Below are 6,976 nucleotides of genomic sequence, written 5' to 3'. Positions count from 1 at the left end.
TTCTACACTCCACTACCCCGTTTTTTGGGGCGTGTACGGAGCAGTGCAATGCCTTATTATACCCGTGTCCTAAAAATAAGAAATAAATTCTTTTGAAGTAAACTCTCCACCCCTATCGGTTCGAAATACCCATATTTTCTTCTCTGATCCAGTTTCAACCAACGCCCGGAATCTTTTGAACATACTGAATGCTTCACTCTTACACTTCAAAAAGTATACCCACATAGCCTTACTATAATCATCCACCGTCCACTACAAGAAACTGGTCAAAAGAAAAAAAGAAATTTTTTATCACGAGTTCAATAATATTTTATCTTTTAATTTCTATCAATTTAAGCATGTGACACCCAAAGAAAAAAAATACAACGTTTATGAAAATTAGGACGTTGTAAATAAGTACTTTTAACATCGGTTATTTTATGAACTGATGTAAATTATAATATTAGACATCAGTTATATAAGCTTGTGTTTAAGATAACTTTTGAACTGTTGTTAAAGATGTAATTTAACATAGGTTATCTTAAACTAAACTGATGTTTTGTTCATAAGAGACATCACTTACTATGTACTAAGCTGATGTCAAACCTCCATAGGACATCAGTTATTTGTTAGGTTTGATTGGTATAAGATAAGTGAATTTTATATCTACTTGGAATGCTTCATTACAAGCTTAAGTTGGTGTTTTGGACTCAAGTTATTGGTATTTTTTATGTGTTTTTGTGTTTTTGCATTCCATGCATTAGTTGAATGAATAAATGAGCTTCTCAAGGAAATATGTTGAAAGCATGTCAGAATCTGAAGTCAAGGCCATTCCCATGTTGAAGAGCATCTCGATAGCTTCGCGTGGACTATTGGATCATGGAATTCTGACGAATGGAACTCAATCTAAAGCAAAAATAAGAAAATGAAGAAAAATCCAGAGGCTTGGCGCGCCCGCGCGGGAGAGCGGGCGGCTGTGCCAGAATTGTAGAAATCACGCGCGCCCGCACGGAGGTTGGGGCGGCCGCGCCAGGTGGAATTTGATCCTAAATTATCCCGAACCGCGCCAGAATCCTGATTTGACTGGAATTCGAAGAATTTGAAGCCCATGTCGTCTAGAAGCCTATATATAAATAAAAAGACATTTTTAATAACAAGGAGCCAAGGGACAGCAATACGAAGACTTTTGTATTCTTCAAAATAGTTGATACTTGGGATGCTTATTTTCGATTTGTCTTTAAACTCTAGTACTCTTATCTTGTTTATTATCATGTTTTCATTAGAACCCATAGTGACGATGAGTTCGATTATGAACTAATCGTTATCATGGGGTTCTAACGGATTTATCTGCGGATTTCAATACTTAATTGTTTTATAATCTTTAGTGTGTGGTGATTTATGATTTCTCAGTTTGGTTGTGGTTATTTGTCTTTGATGCGTAGCTAACATCTAAGATTGTTTGTTAATCTCTATTGAAGCGGTAGTGAATATAGAGGTTTAGAACTTGACATGCTAGCATAGGTTTATGTATGAATTGACATGCATAATTCATGGGTTATTATAACCATCTTATTCACCCTATGTAATCACGATAGATAACTTATTTTTAAACCATTATGTTTTCAGTCTTTATAGACATATAGGGACTAAGCATAATTGGTGTCTAATCAACTTCTATCTTAATTGTGGATGTTTGATGGTAGGGTATACGTATAATGAAAGTTAGCGTATACTAGTTTCGTGTTATCTGGTTAGTTGTCATCACCATCACATGCTAGGGGCATAAACTTTGAATGCAGTATTTAATGAATCCCATGCTTATTCTCATATAAGTAATTCAATCTTAATTCTCTTAGTTAATGCTATTTGGTATAATCTCTTAGTTAATGCTATTTGGTATAATCTCTTAGTTAAATCAAAACTCAATTTGTTATTTATCTTAGCATTGAACGATAACCATACATTGTTGCATATGTGCATAATCTGAAATTAACCTAAACCAGTCCCTATGGGAATGAACTTGATTTATATCTTATACTACTTGTGATCGCGTACGCTTGCGTGTATTTTCGCATTAGAATTACAGCAAACAGTATATGAATCCTATTCTTGCATACATATAAACCAAAACTATATAACAATAGCTAATTATATTTTCATCAACAAAATCTAATACCACCAGTTTTTTAACATCCAATATATTAGCACCAGTTTACATCCAAAAATCCACCAAAATACAAACATCTACATTATGACCATAATTACACATAATTGGATTTTACCAAAATACAAACGTCTACGTTACAAACATTAAGTCCGCAATTAGTACAAAGGCTCCAACTTCATAATTGAGTTTTACTGTACAAGTGGATAATGGGAGTATGAAACTCGGTTGAGGATCAAGGGCCGGTGTTAGTAATTCTTCACCGCAGAAAACTCCTGGATAAAGATTCTTATAATTAAAAGATAGAATTAGAAAGCCAGCAGAAAAAAGTGGAATAATATATGAAGACACTTAAAATTCATCAAGTACATTCCTCGCAATTATATCTAGGAAATTCTAAAATTGTTAACATGAATGAGCTACAGAGAGTAGAAAAACATACATTGATACTTTTATATCTTACACTTACCTACACAGGTAGTATTGTTAATATAAATATAAATTAGATATGGAATGCAAATTTAGCTAAGAAAAGACCTGAAGAGGCTCATTCTCATTAGTCGTACCAAGCATCTCAGTCACCAGGAGTCGGCGTTCACTAGGATCGTCAAAAGTCAAACACTTTTCAGCAACATTATCCTACTGCAATTTGAACCACAGGTCTGTTCTCTAGTGCTCCCAACAATGGGTGGGGATCCAGATCATTTAGCTCTGCTTGGTGACCAATTTTCTTTTCATTCCCCCAAGAAAAAGTATAAACCCTTCCTTCTCTTGATAAGACGACAATAAAGAAATTTCCAATTGCGGCTTTCACCACAAATATATTTTTCAGTGAGTCAACAAGTTGTGGGGTATTTACTACATTAATTCCCTGAGCCCCATACTCGGCTTCCCCGAAGGAGTCTTTGCCAATGGCATACACTTGGCCAGCGTCACTGATCAGCATTGTCCTTCCAGCCCCTGCAGCTGCTTGAATGATTCGAATGCCTTGAAGAGATCTGTAACATTATGACTTCTCATTATATTTATCTCAATTAAAACTTACCGTCCATAATAGATTTTTAAAAGCAAGAATTTAATTACAGAAACACTATGATCTGGATAATAAAATATAATCTTGTTAATCAACACACAAATAAGAATCGAATTGACTTCCTTCGATGCAATTAGAAATATTATTTGTCAAGATGCAAAAGATGAGATCTAATAGGGGAAACAACAATTGAGATTTAATCTATTTAACATACCAAACATTCAATCAAATGACAGCAACTTACAGATTATATTTAAAAAATGTAATAAACTAAATATAAACAAACAATAAAAAGTTAGTCTTTTTGATCAACATGCAAATAAGAAAAATATAAAAAGTTAGTCTTTTTGATCAACATGCACATAAGAACTAATTTAACTTCATTTAATCAACTTACAAATATATTTTTCATGATGCGAAAAGATGAGGTATAACAAGGGGACAACAATCAAAACCTAATCTTTTATTCGATTCTACGATAATCAATATTGAGTCTTTATAGAAGGATATACTCACATTAACAAGGAAGTTATAAGCTATAAACTCGATCAATATATAGCCACTTACAAATCACATTTAAAAAATGTAATAAAAAAATACAAGAGAGAAAAACAATAAAAAGTTAGTCTTTTTAATCAACATACATACATGAAACAAATAATATTTTTGGATTTCTTGGTAACAGGGATACAAAAAATCAAGATTAAATCCTTTAAATCAGGTCTGCAAGAATCAAGATAGAATCTTGATAACAGGGATAGAGAGAAATAGTTTAATGTTAACCTTTAGATTCCTTGGATTTGGAAAGAAAGGCAACAGTGGCAGCAACAACAACAGCAGCAACAGCAACACCTAGGAGCTGGATCTCAGATAATCCCATATAACCCCCCATTGTTAATGCTCACCTGAAAGCAAGAAAATTCCTGGTGGGGTTTTAAAAAAATAAATCCCTATTTATATATAATTTATATAATAAGTCCAGTGAGTGATTCAGAGTTAGCCAATGAAGAAATTCAACAACTTTGAAAGGGGGAGGGGGTTGAGTCAAGAAAAGTGAGCGTCGTGTTTACATAATGGATGGCTAATGATTGATAAAATAAATTGTATATAAAAATATAAAAAAGATATGTAGATTGTATATAAAAGAGAGCATAATATAAGTGGTAAATATAATGCTTACAGAAAAATGAATGATGGAAGAGCAGATTGGCTATCAGCACCTGGTTTTGGGGCTAGACAACACGATCGGCTAATGTATATCCATCATCCACCGCCCCTGGAAATCTGGAATTTATTATCCTCGACCCATCTTCAGGAACCACCTTTGAATAGGTTGGCTGGGGTTGGGCAATTTCAGTTTTCCAATCAAAGGATTTCTTTAAGTGCAGTTTTGGTTTGCTCTCGCTGCTTTTCGTAGCAATCTGCTTAAGGGTGCCATCAGATGGTACCAACCGGCTTCTGGGAATGGTTTTCTTTGATTTTTGAGTTTCAATTCCAATCTAATGAGGGCCTTCACTAACAGGAGATGAGTTTATTTCATTTATGTTCCCTGGATGAAATGAGCAGCAAAGTTAAAAGGTGGAAATGACAAGTTTTAATATTATTAACAAATTTGGGAACAAATAGAAAATAATTTTTTTTCTCAAGAAGTCACAATGAGAAAAAATAAATTAAAAAATTATGGAGATAAAATTTGTAATGCCTTTGACTTTCTCCTTCTAATCCTTAATGTCGAAAAAGTTGTTTTTACTAACAAGTTCTCCAAAATATATCCTCTGCGTACAAGGGTCAAGCAATTGGTTTGATATCTTATTGAGATTCCATAAATGTGGAAACTCTAATACTAGTATGATTTACATTGTTTAATACTAACATGTATGATAAGTAGAGTGATTGTAGAACACATAGAGGTGAAAAAGTATCTAGGTGATAAGTCATACCGATATTTTCTTTATATTTTTCTCACTAGTTTTATACAAGCATTCAAGTCCATCATTGACCCCAACAGGCATGAGTTACCATTAAGTTATGGTATAAAAATAAGAGAAATTTGAAAAAATATGTTGATGTAATAAATTCTTAGGATAGTAGACAAATAATTATTTTTTAAAAATAATTTACTCACTCGTGTGAAGGTACCGACAGCTTGTTCATTACGAAAGCTCTCATATTTAACTGAGGTTGCTCTCCCCATCGAGCCACACATGTACTACAACGAGGAATGAGTGCCATTTAATTAAATCTGTAAAAAGACAGAATGAAAAGTTAAAAGTTAATTTATCAGCCTTTTGCAAATTAGAGAAGAAACACAGTGGAAGCCTTATACTTAATACTTTATAGTAATCAAAACTTTTGTTTATTGTCTCAAAAGACTCAAATTTCCATTTCCTTATTTGAATACAGGCAAAGTACAAAAACAATATTGGGCCAACAAAGTACGGAATAGAAGATATTTAGTACAATACAAGTTGTGAACTTTAAGGAAAGTTCTACGACGGTTAACTAACAAAACTAAACACATAGCAACAATACGACTTTTGCAGCTGTAGATAGTAAGAAATGAAACATTATATTTAATTGTTCATTTCAACCACAAACTTTAGACTATAAAACTACCTTCGTAGCCATCCCTACATGAATTTTGAGTGCTCAGCAACGAAATTACATACGATGCAACAAAATTCAAACCTCCAAAACAATATAGTTACACAAACATTTAAACAATTATGTATATTTATACATAAAAAATTAAGGAAGATAATTACACACGCAAAGAAAAACATATGTGTAAATACGATAAGAAGAAACTAAAATCAAATCGAAAGATATACACGCAAGCGAATAAAATGTTTAAAAAATATACCTTAATAGAAAAAACAAACTCCCCAGTTTTTTAAATTTCAGATCCGCAGAAACTAAAATCAAAAAATGAAAACCCAAACCAAGAATCTTATAAATATGAAAATAAACTAAAGAAAACATGAAGAAACAGTACACAAACTTACTAATTGAAAGCTGACCAAGAATCTGGTTGAAATAATCTTGCTCCATGTGTATTTAGTTTCAATTAGGGTTCATATCTTCTTAGAAAGGGAGTATCTTTTTAGAAAGGGGGTTTTTGTTAAAGCTTGAAGAGGGAGAAAGCGAGGTGTGTGAGAGAGCGGTGAGAGAGAGAGAGGTGTAAGAGAGAGAGAGAGAGAGAGATGAGAGAGGGGGGGAGGTGTGAGAGATGTGAGAGAGATGTGAGAGAGAGACGGGTATGAGTGAGAATCGGGGGGAAAGAATCAAGGAAAAGGGGGGAAATAATTGGGGAAATTAGAATTTTGGTTAAGGGGAGAAATAATGTAATATTAGAGGGGATAGAGGTGTAATTGATGTCGTTTTTTATTTAATAAAATTTGAGATTAGACAACAGTCATTGTCTAAACTGTTGTAAATGTTTTTTTTTCATTTTTGAAATTAAAGATTAGACAACGGTCAACTTTTTAAATGATATCTATAAACCCTTTAACATCGCTTAAAAACTGAGCGATGTTAAAATTCATGTTAACATCGGTGGTATTTAGGACCGTTATTAAAAGTATGATATCTTTTTCTTTGTTTCTTGTAGTGATCAACAAGAAATATATATTTCCTGCTGCAGTCGAGGGAGAGATCGGGCAACAAATGTCACCGTGCCCCAGTTCCGGCGGTTTTGTAACACTGTAATTCGCTTTAGCAGGAAATTACTTTACCGTTTGTTTCGACATAAGACAACCTGAACATAAATTTTTGGGCCGACTCACTTTTGGTAGGCATAT

General features: G+C 33.3%; 1 long non-coding RNA gene across 5 annotated transcripts; it reads right to left on the bottom strand.

The window, feature by feature from the left end:
• Positions 1 to 2,093: 2,093 nt before the first annotated feature.
• On the bottom strand, positions 2,094 to 6,462 carry LOC141720718 (uncharacterized). 5 transcript variants are annotated; one of them, XR_012574504.1, is made up of 7 exons: positions 6,182 to 6,462; positions 6,040 to 6,091; positions 5,302 to 5,418; positions 4,357 to 4,725; positions 3,960 to 4,099; positions 2,681 to 3,141; positions 2,094 to 2,418 (listed from the first exon to the last, which is right to left on the bottom strand). It is a non-coding gene; the product is annotated as an uncharacterized LOC141720718 (long non-coding RNA). The 5 variants fall into 5 exon arrangements; XR_012574503.1 differs by lacking the exon at positions 6,040 to 6,091 and having other exon boundaries at positions 6,182 to 6,461; XR_012574506.1 differs by lacking the exon at positions 6,040 to 6,091 and having other exon boundaries at positions 3,960 to 4,081; positions 6,182 to 6,461.
• Positions 6,463 to 6,976: the final 514 nt, after the last annotated feature.

Source organism: Apium graveolens, chromosome 4 (genome assembly GCF_009905375.1).
Source record: "Apium graveolens cultivar Ventura chromosome 4, ASM990537v1, whole genome shotgun sequence".
In the NCBI taxonomy this organism is placed as follows: Eukaryota; Viridiplantae; Streptophyta; class Magnoliopsida; order Apiales; family Apiaceae; genus Apium; species Apium graveolens.
Note: the sequence above shows the minus strand (reverse complement) of the source record. Positions and strands in the feature narration are given on the sequence as shown.